This window comes from Lepisma saccharinum, chromosome 24 (assembly GCF_977018435.1).
Source record: "Lepisma saccharinum chromosome 24, izLepSacc3.1, whole genome shotgun sequence".
In the NCBI taxonomy this organism is placed as follows: domain Eukaryota; kingdom Metazoa; phylum Arthropoda; class Insecta; order Zygentoma; family Lepismatidae; genus Lepisma; species Lepisma saccharinum.
The window spans coordinates 42451800-42471117 of NC_139252.1; the positions used below are offsets into that span (position 1 = coordinate 42451800).

Here is a 19318-nt window from a genome sequence, read left to right on the forward strand (position 1 = left end):
ACTAGTCAGCGTGTTTCTTACCATAATTTTGATGTTTTATGCACTAGTATGTAATCAAGTGACCCTGTGTACGATTGAAATATAAGAAAACAAAATGTTTGGTCGAACAATATGTGCGTGCTAACAGGAACTAATTTCATGCCGTGGTGGCAGAAAACCCTTCTTCATATGAACAGTGAACTTCCGCCGGGGCAAGACACAGCAAAGCGAAGCTGACATGCTCGTTTCCTGTCAACTTAATTGTCACGTCCCATTTCCTGTCGCTTTTTCCAAGTCTCTGCAATTTTTTTTTCTGTACTGACGTCATTCTGTTTCCAAAACAGTGCGAGGATTCAAATAATATGCACTGGTTTCATGAGTCATGAATAATAATTCTTGCTAATAGATGTCATATTATGATATGCACTGATAACAGGGCCGGCGCTAGTCATTTTGCCGCCCTGGGCGGTGGCGGCAGATGCCGCTTCCTTTTGAACGCCCCTCTCATTACGCAGTAACAGGAAATTGAAAATCAATATATTCCTAAGTAAAACATCAAACTATAAAAAAAATAATGAGACTTGTTACGCTATTTCAATACTATTAAGCACAAAAGTATATCTCGCTCCACCACAGTTAAACTTTAAAAAATGCGACTCCAACTTTATATTATTATTATACTTTATGAAAACTCTTTCTCTCTTAAACGTATCTTAAATGTAGCAAGTATTAGGAAAGAAAAGAAGGCTTGACTTCATATGTATACCGTTGTAGGTCTGTGATATATGATTGGATTTTTAAAATGTGGCTGATCTAAGTTCTGAATTCTTTCCTGCGTTATTCCTGAATAAAGCGGCTCTGGGATTCACCCAGCCTCAAATTAATGGGTACCTGCGGGCAACCCTGGTAGGTAAAGGCGGCCGGAGAGTGGTGCTGATCACATCACCTCTAAATTGGCCAGAGATCGAGAATGTGTGTAGCCCTGCCCCCCCTCCCCACACACACACATCCCCTAAATGTGCCTTCATGACATTGTGCTATAATGCACAGGGAACTTTACCTTTGCATGTAGCCTAATATTCTTTTTAGTATAATGCTATCTTGCATAAAACGGAAACAAGCGTGTTTCAGACATGATTGACCGAAGATAGTATTTTCATTAGCCTTAATTTCCAAAAGAAACTTTGTTCGCCACTTTCCACGGTTACCGACAAAGTTAATAAAATTCTAAGTGCAACATTCACATTAGGTGCAAAATCATGACCCTTTATCAGTTGGTATCCTTTGGTGTAATTGTTTTATTATAGCCGAAAGCACTTTTAGTTCATTTTTTAATTATGTAGCCTTAATGTGTTAATTTCCGGCAAGTTTTCTACACTTTTCAGACAAAAGATCAGATGTCATATCTTTATGCTTACTAATATCATAAAAGAAATTGAAAATTCACTATGATGTTTAAGCTGCTCAAATCTTCCTCTTAGAGCTAAAATAATCGTCTAGGACCTGGTGATAAAAATCAACTTGGTACCGCTTTCGTGAATCTTCAAAAGTTTCGTCATACTGAAACTGCTCTTTCTTTCGATTTCGGCCCTGTACAATGCTGCCTATCTTTGGATCATCGTACATCAAAATTCGAAGCCAATTCTTTCTCATCAACCGGGACTTACAGGTCGCCGCCTCCGACGCCTCCACGAGTGGAGGAAGGGAGGTCCTGCCAGGAAGAGGCGTCTAAGAAACTTTGAAATTTTTCATCACTCCTGCTTTTTTCAAAGCGCTGATATGTTAGCAAGAAATACTAGGCAGATCGGAAAGTAACGCACAATATTTTTTTCTCCCCAGATATTGCAGCTGGAATGCTGAAATTGTACGACGAGAGAGTTTGAAGTTTGCACCACAGATGGTATTTTTTCCCCCTCTGCAGCTCTAGCGAGAGAAGTCTGAACTACGAAACAAACATGGCGCGCATGTTACTGTCGTCCACGTGTGAAGAGCAGCAAAGTGTGGTTCGATTTTTGTGAGCCAAAGACCATACACCGAGTGAAATTCACAGGGACATGCGTGGCGTGTATGGGAACGACTGTCTGGACCGTAGCAATGTCTCCAGGTGGTGTGCATTCTTTCAAGAGGGCCGTGTGAACCTTAGTGATTCGCCACGCTCCGGGCGGCCGGTTACAGCTTCAACTCCGCAGAATATCCGCGCCATTGAGGCAGCAATTGTGAACGACCGGCGTGTGCACCTGCGAACCTTATCGCATACGTTCAACATTTCCTATGGTGCGGTGTACCACATTGTTCATGACACGTTGAAATTCCGTAAAGTTAGTGCTCGCTGGGTGCCTAAGATCCTGACAGACCACCACAAGGGCCAGCGAATGATGACAAGCATGGATCACTTAACGCGTTACGCCGCAGAAGGGCATGACTTTTTGAAAGGAATCGTCACTGGTGATGAGTCGTGGGCGTACCACTACACGCCCGAAACCAAGCAGGCCTCTATGGAGTGGAAACATGCTGGTTCCCCAGTACGAAAAAAATTCAAAGTGACTCAATCTGCTAGGAAAGTGCTTGTGACAGTGTTCTGGGACATGTTTTGTGTGTTATTGGTGGACTTTGCTGAACACGGGACCACTGTGAATGCTGCAGCCTACATGAAAACTTTGGTTAAGTTGCGTCGTGCCCTTCGTGACAAACGCCGCAACATTCATGCTGATGGTGTCAAACTTCTTCGTGAAAATGCCCGTCCCCATGTTGCTCCTCCTGTTCGTGAGAAACTCACCGAATTTGGGTGGGAGGTGCTCCAGCATCCACCATACAGTCCGGACCTGGCACCATCGGACTTTCATCTGTTTGGTCCCAAGATGGAATTCCTGGCCGGCCAACACTTTGCGACAGATGCGGAAGTGAAATCAGCAGTCCGCAGATGGCTAAACTCCAACCAAACGGACTTCTACGAACAGGACATATTGAAACTGGTACCACGATGGGAGAAATGTGTTGAGAAACTTGGTGACTATGTAGAAAAGTAGGTCAAAGATGTCAGTTCATTTGTGATTTGTTTGGTTTTTGTTACATATTAAACTTTTTGCGAAAAAAAATATTGTGCGTTACTTTTCGATTTGCCCACGTATAACAGAATCTAACACATCGTAGATTAATGTTTTGAAGACATTTGCTCATTACATTACGTGGAGAAAAAAATCATACCAGTGAGCATAAGAATATGAAGCCACGCAACTGGTTTGCAATACACTGAACCTCCTGTGCGATCATTTGGACCGTTTTATTGTCGCCAATTATTTGAAGGAGCGCATCATAGACCTCTCTCACTTGATATCTCAACGAAGTTAAGGCATCGAATCTGCTTTCCCACCTTGTGGCACTCGGTGGTTTTAAAGTGAGACTACTGATATGTTCCTTCAAAACGGTGGGTTGGCATATATTAACTTCCAAGTTATATAATATAAATTATATAACTTTCAAGTTTTCAATACTCTTATTTCTTTCTTCTCTTCAAAATTTTGCCGCTCTAGGCGGTGGCACGGTTTGCCCCTATTCCGCCGGCCCTGACTGACCAAGTAGCTTCGACAGTCAACTCAGATTTCGATTTTGGTCGCTTGACCCAAAGCTCCATCCAAGCCTGCAGTTCTTGGCCAGAGTTTCGACTCATCGCTTTCTGTTACGCCCTGATTTCTTTCTGAATCTCCTCTTTCCACAAGCGTCTGGAACCGAGGATGGCGTAGTACCACCAGTGGCGTGCCCAGAATTTTAGAAAGAGGGGGTTACATATACGTTTTTTAGTAGTGAGCCCTCTTTTTGCCATCTTTTTCTGTCTTTGACGTTCTTTTTTAGAAATACTTGGCGAAAAGGATGGGGGGGTTATGACTAGGTTTCGAATTTTTAGGTTCTAAAAAGTGTGCTTTTAGATTCCTAAAATAGGCTCTAAAAATCCTAAAATAGGTTCTAAAAATCTTAAATTAGGCTCGAAAAATCTTGAAGTAGGTTCAAAGAAACTAAAAATAGTTCAATTCCTGAAAAATTCTGATTACCTATAGTTACCTGCAATGAAAATGGGACACCTATATCCTGAAATATATCCTGCATAACGTTATGTGTGTTGCCTAACCCTACTGTGATGGCAGAACTTACCATTGGAAATTTGCTATAAAAATCCACTCTTCGCCGTATAGTTAGGTAAAAATCTTTTTTTTTTCGTGTTATCCCAGTCAAACTCCGCAATTTTGTCTGCGAGAATCATATTATATGCTGAAAATAATCTTTCAGCAAAAGCATAGTCAGTGGTGCAAACTTCAATGCTGAAATGTTAGTTTGCAAGGCGTAAATGCCACAAAGCACCGAAGTGACGCGAAAGTGAGACCATACAAAGGAGACCATTTTGGATTGTACAGGTAAAAGTGGCACCAGACATTTTGCTTTGTTTATGCTTTGAAAAATCACCATGGACTTGGAGGAAAGGAAATCGACAGAGAGCACGTTTCAAACACGTTCGTCATTGAATTCTTTCGTGACCGAACAAAGCAAATGCCTCTGTGTGACATAAGAATCCTTTAAAAATATATAAAAAACTAAAAAATGGCTTGGTTTAGGCGCATAAACCTAAAATAGGTTCTAACAAGCAAAATAGTTTTTTAGGTACTATAAAACTTCATCAGTTGATACGTTTTATAACGAAACGCTGGCATTACTTATTATTTCTTACATACCTGTAAAGGAAAAAATAGGTTAAAAACCTAAAATCCGAGGTTTAGTTATGACCCCCCCCCCCCGAGCACGCCACTAATGGCTCGTTACCCTTCCCTATTACAAATTATATTTCTCTTACGGTACCGTTTCGAAGATGGGGGCGGGGTTTAAGATTGACAGTCCCCTTCCCTAAGTATGGAGCCGTCCCGAGTAGCATATCTGCTCATGTCTTGGACTTGGCGCCAGTGGTCCATGATTCGGATGGCGGCCTGGGCATGGATGTTCTTTGTGAGTGCCCCTTCATGAATTTCATCATATCATCATTCATCCTAATCGTTGCGATTAGCCAAAAGAGGCAGAAAAGTGATGTAAAAACCTAAATCAATCATCAAAATGTGGGCTCGCATCCATTTTTTTTCTTTTTTTTTTAAAAAAAAAGCTTTGCAAGGACCATCTTTTCTAATTCTTCCGCTAACACCATTCATTCCGAGTTGATTTCATGTGCTGTAGGTCAAGTCCCAATTAGCCTCATGAGCATAAAGCGGACATAAAAATAAACTTGCTGTCTCAGCTCGATTTTCGATCTCGCCACCGAAGGTCCAAGATTCTAGTCTCGGACTGAGCATTCTTTGCGAGTGTCCCTTTGTAATCCTTATCGTCGCGATCAGTTAGATGTGACAGAAAAGCGATGTAAAATAATAAAACTACAAATACCGAATGGGCGTTACCTTGCGAGTATCCCTTCATCAGTTTCATGTGATCATCATTCATTCTTATCGTCGAGATGAACCAAATCGACATAAAATAAGAAAACTGGAAATAGAACAGTTTGTCAGAGTTCTATTTTCGACTGATACACTTCCCGCTTGTCTTCTCTGCATAAAGTAATCTTTGCCAAAAGCTTTCTCAGCGATTTGTGCTCAAATGCAACGGACAGATTTTTTCGTTGACGTAATCTTCACCTGATAAGGAGGTGCCGGTTCGAACCAGGTAGCGTCTGGTACGGCGCCCATAAACCACTAGACACGCGCGCCTCCAAGTGGGTTACCAGGAAACTAGGCGGGGATGCGGAAGTTCTTTGAAGAACCAGTTACGCCCCCTTTCGGTGAATGTCTGGAAGTAAGCTTCAACGAACACCTTTCTTGCAGCATCAACAAAGACGTATGTATATTGGCACGGGTTGTTGGGAGGACAATAAGGGGCGAAAGTTCTGTGGCCATAGAAGTGGCACGAAGCTGGACGGTAGGGAAGCTGCAGACATTGACAACCGTAAAATGATATTATCAATGCTTAGCTAATTTCAAACTAGCTGATTTCTCCTTGTAGAGTTGTATCCCTCCCTAGACATTGTAGCTGGAACGAGTCAAGTAACTCAGTACTGTCTCATTTAGTGAATGAAGAAGCCTGTCTTGTTTCAGGATTCGTCTCGAGTTGCAAATTGTTACAAACTTGAAGCATTATGTACGAGGATTATTATTATTATTATTGTTTAAATAAGTTTATTTTCAGTAGTGTTTTATGAAATGCAGGAGATTTAATTCTAACCATTCGCGGAAGATTGTAAAAGTTAATTTTTATACTGTTTTACGTCATTGTCATTACTAGGGTTAGGATTTTTATGACCAAAAAATCACCAAAATATGCAAAATAAAATATGCTTTTATGACCTAAAATTGTACAAATTTTGCACTATAATTTGAAAAATATGCCCTCATAACTGGACTGTCAAACACAATATCTAAATGCTGAGATATTTTTACATTCGTACTTTTTTTAGTTCACTTTATGGGCCCTGAGTTGCAATCCACAATGAATACTTTCTGTAAATTTTCAAATGAAAATGAAAAAGATTGCTGCAGTCCAAACAGAGAAAAAAAGAAACTCGAGTGAACCTGGGAGTAAGAACGAATCCACTTCGAAAATGACTGAATATTTCTTGAAAAAGCGAAAATATGCTCAATATGACCGAAAATATATCAATATGCTTTATCTCGCAGAAATGGCCAAAGCCAAAATATGCCCCTAGGAGCACCTTAATTTAATTACTTTCTTCATAATATGAATTTCTATATGTTTAGGGAACACACAACCCTTACCAAAATAAATATGCTAAGCCATGAATATCCTAGCCCTAGTCATTACATTACTATTTAAGATCCAATAGACGTAGCTGGTCAGTATATGGATCAACCTGTATATATCAACCCAGGAGATGAGGTTGACTTCTGTTTCCAGAACTATTTGATATATTAATGACAAGGTTATTTGAAGTATATAGGTTGGATAGATGGATTATTTTCTTGTGATCGCGTAACTACGACAGAAGGCAAACTTGTCCAAGAATCGAATACGAAATCTATGCGCTAGTGTTGCACTACGGAGATAGAAAAAAATTCAGACAACCGAACACACAAAATCAAGCATACACATGCGCATTTCCTGAGGAAAGTTGTTTTTTTCTTCATAAGAAACAAACGCATTTACAGTTTATGGCTTCAGATAAATTGGAAATATTGATGGAAAGTCATTATACACAACGTGAAACAAAACCCATTGCCGATGTTTAAAATGATCAATATGAAAATTTTTGTTTCAATATTTTACCATGTAAACACAAAATGTGATAAAATAATAAGCTCTACAATGTAATTTGACGAGATTTACTAAATCAGTGCATGTCTTTCATGCCAGTTGCGGACTAATTGCAAAAGCCTGTTACTCGTTACAGTTTGATGGCGATCGAAACTTCCACATTTGCTTTTCCTTAGCCTATTGTAAAAATATCCTTACCTAGAGATTAATATCTGCATACACTGTCGTTTCACGTTCTATTTATACCGGGTGTCCCAGAAGTCTTTCCCTGAATACAAACTTTATTCATATCCGCTATATGCAATGTAGAGATGTGAAAGTGGTGCCAAAATGTTGGAAAACTAATCAAGTTTATTTGTTGCAGGTTTCAGTAATGTGGCTGTAGTGTAGCAGTGTCAGTACCAAGGAATCCGGAATTAATGCTCTTGACACCGGGTGGCATCTTTCCATACAATGTTTCTTGGACTTGACAGGATTTGGGAATGAAGATAAATTTCATTTCTTAAATACCAACTTATTGATGGCAGATATTCTAGATGAAAGAATTCTGTACATTTGAAAGTTCCTCTGCACTGTTATTGGTTACCGGGTCTCGCGATACCAGAGGACATGCTGAGCTTTTTCCTGATTTGTGAACATTTCCGGTTTTCTGGGCACTGACACTGCTACACTACAGCCACGTTACTCAAACCTGCAACAAAAAAAAACTTGGTTAGTTTTCCAACATTTTGGCACCACTTTCACATCTCTACCTTGCATATAGCGGATATGAATAAAATTTGTTGTACGTCATTGCGTACAACAAACATCGGAAGCCGTTGTTGGTTAGTGGGACCAAGCTTGTTATTTCACTGACGGAATAACTTGTTTATGTACATGATTAGATAATGAACAAGAGATAGAGTGGAGTAAATGAAGTGAACGTCATTTGGTACTTGGGAGAACCACACCTGTAGAAGATTCATAGCAGTCCGATCCAAAAACCCATAAATTCTAATAAGTTGTATTGCGTTCCGCAACAGGGCCGGAACATCTTTTCTCGCACAATTTAAATTCGGTACAAGTTGCGTATCGTTTCATTTCAATATACAGAACTTGGACCGGATTTAAATTGATCCGGAAAAAAGGTTCCTGGACCTTATTTAAATTGATCTGGATAATAAGGTTCCTGGACCGAATTGAAATACTTTACAGATAAAAAAGTTCTTTACGGTCCAGATCCCATTTACGCTGGCTGTATTTTTCATATTAAGAAATGAAAATTATATTAAAGGGGAAATAAAAAGTAGGCTTAATTCAGGAAATGCATGTTACTTCTCTCTTCATAAACTTTGGTCTTCTCGTTTAATATCTAAGAAACTAAAAGTTAAAATATACAAAACAGTAATTTTGCCTGTAGTATTATATGGGTGTGAAACTTGGCCCCTTACATTGAAAGGGAAACAAATTGAGAGTATTTGAAAATTAGATCCTTAGGAAAATATTTGGACCTAAAAGGGATGAGGAGACAGGTGAGTGGAGAAGGTTACATAATTTAGAACTACATAATTTGTATTCATGTCCAGATATTATTAGAATAATTAAATCAAGAAGACTTACGTGGGCAGGCCACGTGGCACGAACGTGAGAGGAAAGATGAGTTTACAGGATTCTTGTTGGGAAACCTGATGGTAAGAGACCTGTAGGAAGGCCAAGACGAAGATGGAGGGACAACGTCGAGATGGACCTAAAGGAAATCGGTAGGGATGTAAAAGAGTATATAGATCTTGCTCAGGATAGGGACAGATGGAAGGCCTGTGTTGCTGCAGCCATGAACCTTCGGGTTTAAGAAGGCTAGAGAGTTAGTTAGATTTTCTCCCCTGGACCGGAATTGAATTTATTTAAAATTCCTGGACCTTTAACATTCCTGATTGTGAACAGCGTAACATCCAAAATACTTATCTTATAGTAAGATAAAATACGTTCTCAACTTTCATTCTCAAGCAGGCGTCGACCTCTGTGGCAGAGTGGTTAGCACAGCCCACTTATGAAGCCAGAGATCCCGGGTTCGGATCCCTGCCTGGGCAAGAGTGTTCTTTGTGAGTGTCCCTTCATCAATTGCATCATATCATCACTCATCCTCATCTTTGCGATTAACATATAGTGGCAGAAAAGCGAAATAAAATCAAATAAAATCAAATTCTCTGATAGGCTAATTTGGACTGAACGTACAGTTTAAGAGGATCCGAACCACTATGTGGCCCATCGAGAATTAAGGCTACGACATAAATCCTGTTTTATAAAATTTACAGGAGAGAGGAATCAATGTGTTCTTAGGAATATGCCTGACTTAAAAAGAGTAACTTAATTGGAAATACGAGACTCCACCTTACTGCTGACGATTAGAAGTGGAGATATATCGATCAGACTCCAAATAGAAGTATTCAGAGGAGATCCGCTAAACAAGACAGAAAACCAGAGTTACTGTTCTCTTATAGGACGATACAGAATTAAACAGCTTCATCCCTTTAGTGTGTTTGGTATTGACAGGTAGGTTATACAGGGTGAGTCAAAAGTCCCAGACCACCCCTTATAAAATGAAAGGGAGTGTAAATTGCAGCAATTGGTCATGGTAGTAATATGTTAGGCCTAGGGGGAAACTTTTTGGTGCATGTCATGACATCTTGGTGACCGCCATCTTGGCAACTTCATTTCTTTAAATGGGAAGGGGGCTTTGTGGGGTATGGTTTTGGGCTAATTTCACCAGGAATTCAGTGGTGAAGTCAGATTTATAAAAACTTTAATGATAAGGAAGATATGGGCATATGAAAGTTACACAATGTGTTCAATATGCTGTCCTTCTTGTGCTATGCACATGTTGAGACGGTTCTCTCATGCTCTGTGGACACGGAGCAATATCTCAGGTGTGATTTGTGCACAGGCATCCAGTATCCGTTGCTCCAAGTGACCCACATCCTGAATCTTTTCGGCATATACGATTGACTTCACATGACCTCACAGGTAAAAATCGACTGAGGCAAATCTGGCGATCGGGGAGGTCATTCCACTGGCACGTTGACCAATCCATCGACTAGGGAACTGGAGGTCCAGATAGTGACGAACCTGTCGCCCATAATGAGGTGGTGTCCCATTCTGCTGAAAATATGAGGGGAAGCTGCCATCCTCCGTCAAAACTGACGGGAAAATGTGTTCTTGTAACAACTGCAAGTAGCCCTCTGCATTTAAATTGTCATGAATGAAGAATGGGCTAATGATACGTGTCCCCTATATCCCGGCCCACACCATAACGTATTACTACCATGACCAATTGCTGTAATCTACACTCCCTTTCATTTTATAAGGGGTGGTGAGGGACTTTTGACTCACCCTGTATATTGCTACAAATGGGTAAGAAACAAAACTCTTCTTAGTTTAATTCAGCAATTTTAACATTCTTTGTATCAAGCATCTCAAGATTATCTTGAGATAAAGTCGAGATCTGTCTCTATATCAAAGACATTTTATCGAACGAGGACATAATGAGATCTGTTTCTTACCTTCACGTATCTATCAAAGTGAACATAGGGAGATAAAGAAAGCGCTCACATAAATGGATGCTTGTTTGATCCAAATCGCCTCCCTTCCGGAAACGCCCTCTCAACCCCAAGCGGCATTTGACAAGTCCTCTTCAAATGCAGGGATGAGTCACTGCATCTTCAGAGGACTTTTTTTGGGGGGGGAGGGGCGATCGAATACTCTCGAAATGTCAGTGAATCATTTGTGGAAAATTCCAATGAGGAGACGCTTGTGAGAGCTTTCTGAGATAAATTTCAACGAAGATCCGTCGTCGCCTTGTAATTAAGGGGGTTCGATATCCGGTGGAGGCATATTAACCTTTGAAGTGTAGGTCCAGTCCCGATTAGCCGATCTGTGCATAAAGAGGACTTTAAGCAAAAACTCAAACTCAGTTCAATGAGTTTGAGTTTTTGATAGATTTCCAAACCTAAGAACAAAACATTTTAATTGGTGGGGAGGCTTTTTGGAATTTTTTATTATATCTTGAGAGTTCAGCCATCATGTGCATTCTTGAGTCACTTATCATCCTACGAGATTTTGGAAAGTAGACGAGAACGAAATTTGTTGAGGCGAGAAATCGAGAACTAGAAAGAAACCAACCATAAAATCAAATTGATTTATTTCACTTCGGTTTTCTGCCACTTTGGGATAATCGCGAAGATGTGGATTGATGAAGGGACACTCAAAAAGAACATCCAGTCCAGGATTCGAACCCGGTACTCCTGGCGCCGTAGCGACCTGTGCTAACCACAAAATCGAGATTAGACCGAGACTTAGCATATAAAGGGTGGGGCAAAAAAGGTAACTGAAACATGGAAATTAGATATAACTTCGGTTACCTTTTTTGCCCACCCTGTACCTTGCTGTTTCGGAGCTAAAAGTAACCAACAATACAGAGAAGCAGGATCATAAAAAAATATGAGAAATATGCATGTTCAACTTAGCGTGACTTATTTTCTGAACACGCCTCGTACCTATTTGGCAAATTTGACCTCTATAAAAATCTGGAAATATTAACAAAAAATGTAAAGTTGTGAAGTTCTACTTGACACGCATGTAAACAGATGTATCAAAACGCTAAAGCGGCAGGGGTTGGAAACACTGTAAGTATTTTGTGCCAAGGCGGAAGTTCAGTGTAATCCTTGATTAACTTTGTTTGCTAACAGACACGAGGCTTTCCCGCAATTGTCCCTTGCAGAGCACTGTAGTGTAACATCCATTAGAATTCAACCGTATGCGTACTCTCAGAAAAGAATGCACGGCAATTCGTACTCCGTGCGAACCTGTGCATCATGGTAATTAAATGACTTCACGTGGAAATAGTTCCTTCCGCTTATTACACGTATATACGGATTCTTCAGTCTAACATTAACGTAGTGTGTATGCTTGGCATTGTCGGCATAAGAAATGTTCTGCTTTCGTTCCCTTTTTTCTTAAGTTTGTGCACGGTATTGAAGCGTTTCTGGAAAATCACGTGTGAAAAATCCTCTCCTATTTTCTCTTTCTCTATCTCTTGTTCTGTTCTCTGTTTTTCTTTGTTTTCCCTTTGTGGTTTATTTCTTTCTCTTGTTCTCCTTCTCTCGAGCGCTCTGCTTCTAGTCCTTTTCCCTCTTCCAGGTGCAATATATCTCCTTGACTGTCTCTCTTTCTTTATTTTTATCTTCATTTCCTTCCCTTGCTCTGCTTTCCTCTCTCACTATCTCTTTTCTTACTCGTGGTTTCCATGTACCTCTCTTTTCTTTTCTTATTTTTCTTCTCCTCTTCCGGTTTCTCTCTCACTATCTTCTTTCTTGCTCGTGGTTTCTACCCTTCTTTTCTTTCTCCTTGTTTCTCTATCTTCTTTCCCCCCCTGGTATACTCTCTGTGTCTTTTCCTTACTCCTTGTTTCATTATTTCTCTTTTCTTGTCTTCCTGCAGGTTTCTGTCTTTTTCTCTCTTTCATTGATTCCTGTTTTATCTTATTGTCTGTCTGCTTCTCACTGATGTACTGATTCTCACTCATGTATCCAAAAGTAAAGTAAAGTAAAGCGTTCCCCTGTGCTTAGCACCACGCCATGAAGGCGTATAGGGGGTGTGGGGGTAACGCCCCACACTTTCTTGATCCGGTCGTGAGTGGGGGTGATGTGATCAGCACCACGCCCCTAACCGCCTTTACCCCCCAGGGTTTCCCCCAGGTACCCATGTTATTCGACTCTGGGTGGGCGCCGGAGCCGCTTCCAACGTTAGAAAAGTTCCCGGATTTGAACCGGCCTGGGATCGAACCCGGGACCTTTAGCATGGTAGTCAGACGCGTTACCGACTGAGCCACCTAAATTAATCGATTTGCTTTATTTTACTTCGCTTTTTGTGCCACTTTTGGCTAATTTGCGAAGATGGGGATGAGTGATGATATGATGAAATTGATGAATGGACACTCACAAACATCCATGCCCAGGCCAGGATGGCGTCGTAGCGCTATGTGCTAACCACTCCGCCACGGGTCCAGCACATGTACTTAGATGGCGTACGTTAAGCAAACATCAAAAGATCCATCTGACCGAAACTTTGATATCTTAAAATAGTAAGAGTTACTTTTATTCTAAACTTTTTGGAGTTTACGTAGATAATGCTTAATCTTACTTCCTTTTACTCATGCAACCACATGATATGGTCTCTATGAATCACAGATGGTCAAATCTGGTTGTATTTTTGCCGGCCTCCGTGGAGGAGTCGTTATCACAGCGCGCTACGACGCCAGGGGTCTCGGTTTCGAATCCCGGCGTAGGCATGGGCGTCCTTTCATCAGCACTCATCCTCATCTTTGCGATTAATCAAAAGTGGCAGAAAAGTGAAGTAAAATAAACCAAATCTGTCAATGTCAAACCATCAATTGTATCTTTTTTACGAATTTTGCACTGTACTCCAGCAATGTATATTGTAAGGTATGGCGTGTTCCACATCTATGGATTATTATTATTATTACTACCATTCACGCTCTCTGTTTCTATCCAGTTCTTGATCGCTGCTTCTCTCACTTTCTTCTTCTATGTGTCTGTAGCTTCCTTAATTTCCCTTGATCCCCTCTTTGATATAAAGTCACTCCTCTCTCACGCGCGCGTCCCTCCTTGTAACACCAACGAATTAATAATTCTAAAAACGTCAAGGAGGATATAACATCACCAATAACTCCCAAAGCTAATATTCTATTGAAACAACTATTATACAATTAAATATATATTGACATAATAAATCCCCTAAAACCAACGAAAAAACAAATAACTCAGAGAAAGAGGAAGAAATCTCTTTCAAGCCAAATATATTAATTTACCTCTATCCTCTCCTGTTTTTCTGGTTTGCCTCGAATGTTGATATGTGTGTATTTTCCCACCCCTCCTACATATTAGAAAGGATGTTAGGTTCGACCTACCCTTACTCATCATGTCACTACAAGACATGCGATTCTCTAAATCAGTTTCCCGGAAATGACGAATGGTTAAATGCATTAGTATTCTTCCTTTATGCATGACAACGACACAACCGTGTCTCCTTTATTCATTGCGACTGATTTATTCACGCCTAGAGAAGGAAACGACACTTTCTCTGGTTTCAGTATTTTTTTGTTACCACTGACATCGACACTAAGTCTCCGTAGGTATAAAAAATATATACGTTTTCTACATAAATTTTGCTACATGAGTAACAAAATATGTAAAGATATATACCTCGTCAATAAGTGAATATTTAATCAATTTAGCGTTCTGCTTTGTGGGATTGACTTTGTTCCATCAGCACTGGTTTTTTTTGGAAATAGTGGGAGAGCAAGACACTTTCTGGCCTTCTCAAATTCCCTCAAAGGTATGGAGTACCTTTTAGCCCCTTTCTCAATATTACTATCAATAACCAATTTTTATTTTAAATATGTATATTCTGGGTTTTTATATTATAATAATATTGGTAACCTTTATGGTCTGTGGGCAACCTTATAACCTCTATGACATTATATGGGGTTTGTATAAAACTTCACCTTGCATAGATTAAAAAGTTTGGACACCCCTGCTCTAAAGTTTCTACTCACTCTTAGAAACGTTATTTATAAACAGTGATTTATGAACACAACACCCAACAACACCCAACAACCCCTTAAACCCCCGCCCACTTTCCTCAACACCATCCTAAAAATTTTCACAAGGGTCCAATTTGTGGTCATTTTGACTCTAAATTTACACTTACTCCCACTCTCAGATGAAACATTCTGGATAAACCTCTGCTTATAAAACTAATTTTGTTGCTGCTTAATTAGTGTGTGAATATTTTTTAATCCACAGTAGTGTTTTCATTATTTTTTTATTGTTTGTTTTGTGTATGTGCAGACGCACCTACGTATAATAGAGAGAGTTGACGTCAATATCCCTCTTCCTAGTTCCCAAATTATTTTAAATTTGTTCCCCTACTCTCCTTTGTTTCATTTTTTAAATTCGAAAGAAAGCTTCTTAAGTACAGTAATTTCTGTGTAAGTTGTTGCATTATTCACATTGTTTTAAAATGGCTGTTTTGATCATTAAAAGGTTCCCTCTGGTAAATTCTGCAATGAATTGTATTTTATTAACAATGTCCACATTAAATATTTACCGCAGACAAGGTAAAAAAATTGAAGTATTTATTCAAACTTCACTTTAAATGTGCCAAAACATCATAGTTTGGCTCCGATACCAATATTTCCTTCATATAAAGTTAGCTTATTTACACAGGTCTTCTCTAGAGAAAGTAAGTGTTGAGAAGATTTGTTTCTGGTTCCAGGTTGTGAATATATCGATGATAGGCATTTAGTACCAAGAACATAGACAGATAATATCCTGGCGACTTTTATTATCAATGAGTTCCAGTCATAGGCGCCGACTCCATGGGGCTTGGGGAAGCTCGAGTCCCCCCCCCAATGTTAACAATGTGGGGATAGAGCCCCCCAAATAATTTGCTTAAGAGGATCTAATGTATTATTTTGCTTCTCTTGTAAAGTTTACTCTGAATTGTGCCACATGAACTTAACTTTAAATACACATTGGAAATATTCTAGACAATCAACGCTGAAGGGCTGAGACCACTAAACCATCAACTTTGTGGGGGCTATGACCAGAGACAGCAAAACACATGACTTATTACTATATACTAACAGTAATTATATTAAGATTGTTAACATTTTTACTAAAGTGTTCCAAAAGACCATGTACATGAACTAGGGGAGTGGATGGGACTTTCGGGCTACAAATGGCTCTCACATGACATTCAGAATAAGATCGATGATATATTAGGGAGATCTGTTTTACGCTCCCTGGTAGCAGATATTAAAAGTTGGGAATGTAAACAACTGACATTCTGCATTCGAACTGTGAATGAAAATTTTGATATTTTTGAGGAATTCATAGGCTTTTACGAGATTCCGAACACTGAGGACAAAACTTAAAAAAGGGAGGGAGTGAGTCAATCATTAATTTATTTCAGTGATCACAGGCCCCTACCCCCCAATAATTTTAACAAGTCGGCGCCCCTGGTTCCAGTCCTTGGTTGGACTCTGACTCAAAAGTGTTTGCATTATTCATGTAGCAGGTCTGGGCTATTCTTTATAATTTCTTACTTCCTCTCCCAACTATCGCGGATTGGAGTTTTTCAGTGCCCCTTTCATGAAACAAAACAGTAGGGGGCCAATTTAAAACTAGGAAGAGGGATATTGACATCAACTGTCTCTATTAATACGTATATAAACACGTTCATGCCTCTTCACACACACGCACAAAACAAACTGCAGTAAAACCTGTCTATCCCGGAACATGATGATTCCGAGCAAAATTTTCCGTCTTAACAGTTTTCCTTCTTATACAGGGTTGACTTTAAATACAGTATAGAGCGCTGCAGGAAATAATGGAAACACAGATTTACATTTTGCATTACTTATAATGTAGTGTAGAGTACTAATGCATGTACGTACATGAATAAAAATGCGATACAGTCGCAATAAGCATAGCAGAGATTACAATTATGTAACTACACAACACGTTGGTACACTTTTTACAGTATTGTAAGAATGTACTGTACGTACTTATGTATATTTTCGAACCCGGGACCCCTGGCGTCGTAGCGCGATGTGCATAGAGGGAAAGAGAAAGATTGAAAGATGGAATAAGAGAGGTGAAGAAAGATTGAGATAAAAGTGAAGAAAAAAGAAACAAAGAGAGATACAAGAACAATAGAAAGATGACGAAAGAACAGAGGAGAAATAGACAAAGAAAGGTGGAGAAAGAGGGTAAGAGATGAAAGAAAGAAACGGAATCGTAACAGCTATGAGTATTGTAGCACATTCTTTCATATCAGCAATGTTACCGATAAGCGAGTGGCAACAGAGGCGTGTTCCACTTACAGTTCTGCATTGTTTTCTTGCGAGTTTTTACTGTATAAACAAATGAAAATATTACTGTTGATTCAAACATATTCACACACTAATTAAGCAGCAACAAAATTAGATTTATAAACTGAGGTTTATCTACAATAGTGTGTGATTTCATACTGACAAAATCCTGCATTCGACTGCTCAGAGGTAGAGCGATCATCCATCCAAGGGATGGAATATAGTTTTCTTGCATCTTGATTGGCTCAAGATATTCATACCTTGTTCAACAATTTAAAAAGGAACTTTTTGAAATATTATTTAGTCCTAATATTCTGATTGTCACAGTTATATTATAGAAAGTTAGTAGCCTAATGTGCAGTTTATCTTCAGATTTACTGTGAAGATTGTAAACAAGTCCAAAGAGAACTTAATTCACGAAGTTAATTAACCGAACAAATACAGCATTTCACAGAGCTGTCCTGCGACGCCAAGTGCCCGGGGTTCGAATCCCGCTTGGGCTTGGTTGTTTGTGAATGTCCATTCATCAATTTCATCACTCATCACCATCTTCGCAAATTAGCCAAGATGCACAAAACGCGAAGTAAAATAAACTAAATCAATCATAGAGCTGTCGGGTTTTGGAGCCGCAAAATTCCTCCTACAAAAAATATATAGCTATTACGTTATTACTGTTAAATCATTTGGTATAAAAATGTTGCATATACTGCGTTTTACACGTACACGAGAAGAAGGAACCAGTGGCAGCGATTGGGTCCCAAAACCGGGGTGAGGCAAGGTGCAAAAACTAAGGGGGGGGGGCAAAGACAGTATATTTCCCTTTGTATATAAGGTTTAGCATAGTATAGTGCGATGGCAAAAGTGGGGAAAAGTTGGGGGGGAATTTCCCCCCTCGCCCCCCTAATCGCCGCCACAGCAAAGTTACGAGTAAATTTTAAAGATGTTTTATTCCTTTTTTAAAAATCTGTAGCTACGTGCTTGAATCCACTCTGAAACTCGTAGGCCTATTCTGTGTGCAACTTTGTAAAAAATTTTCTCTTTCGGTTAGCACATCGCGCTGCGACGCCAAGGGTGCCGGGTTCGAATCCCGCTCGGGCTTTGTTGTTTGTGAATGGCCATTCATCAATTTGATCATTTCATCACTCATCCCCATCTTCGCAAATTCGCCAAGAGGCACAAAACGAGAAGTAAATTAAACTAAATCAATAACAATAAATTCTCCCTCTCCTCAACTATATGTTATTGTCTTCTTCTATTTTTATAATTGTAATTGCATTTCAATTTTCTTTGATGTACTAAAATTGTTAAGTATCATGGGGGACGTGGAACTTATATAATCAAATGGATGGCAATGAATCAATCACTGAAATCAATTTATAGAATTTGGACTTTACACAGAAAGAATACAATATTGTATCTGCGTTCTGTTTCTTCCCAGAGGAGTTTCTGCCCCCTCCAATAACTGTGCTGTCATTTTCCCTCTAAAATTGTTTTATATTTTTTTAAAAAAACCTATATAATACATAGGTGTATTTAGTGACCTGAGATTTTAAACGTTTTGCCATTGTTACTTATCGTTCACTAAAACGAAAACATTGATTTCGGTACCAAAACGTACTGAATGTAAGCAACAATTCCAAAGTATAAGAATAAACTTACCTTATCTTGTGTTGGATTCCGCCGTCCGTTTTGATTCACAAAAGTATGATGAAACACACACGTTACACTAAACAACTCCAATCTGCAGTAAAATAACTGCGACTGACAAAACTTTCAGGGAACTCGCATTGCTTGCATCGAGGCCACCACAACACCGCCTACGTCACTCCTACGTCATCGTGTCACGTGGTGCGTTTCAGCCTTTTAAATTGTTCCAGTGAATGATGTGTCGGATACTTCAAATTACACCAATAAAGGTCCATCGGGTGGACATTCGGACGACTGCAGATTAAGCGTGCAGATATTATGGAAGCTGCTACTTATGCTGGTATTCATGTATGTTTATTAAACATTCAGATATCGATTAATTGGTTTGGATTATTTTACTCCGCTTTTCTGCCACTTTTGGCTAATCGCGAAGATGAGGATGAGTGATGATATGATGAAATTGATGAA

The 19318-nt window shown here is 39.5% G+C and overlaps 1 protein-coding gene across 3 annotated transcripts in view; it reads right to left on the bottom strand.

Annotated features, from left to right (window-relative positions):
• Window positions 1-18984, bottom strand: part of drpr (multiple EGF like domains draper) — a 174012-nt gene extending 155028 nt beyond the window's left edge. For all 3 annotated transcript variants that reach the window (XM_083110765.1, XM_083110763.1, XM_083110761.1), the window contains exon 1: window positions 18863-18984. The gene's annotated coding sequence lies outside the window, so the exon portion shown is untranslated. The remainder of the gene's footprint in view (window positions 1-18862) is intronic.
• Between the last annotated feature and the right edge of the window lie 334 nt (window positions 18985-19318).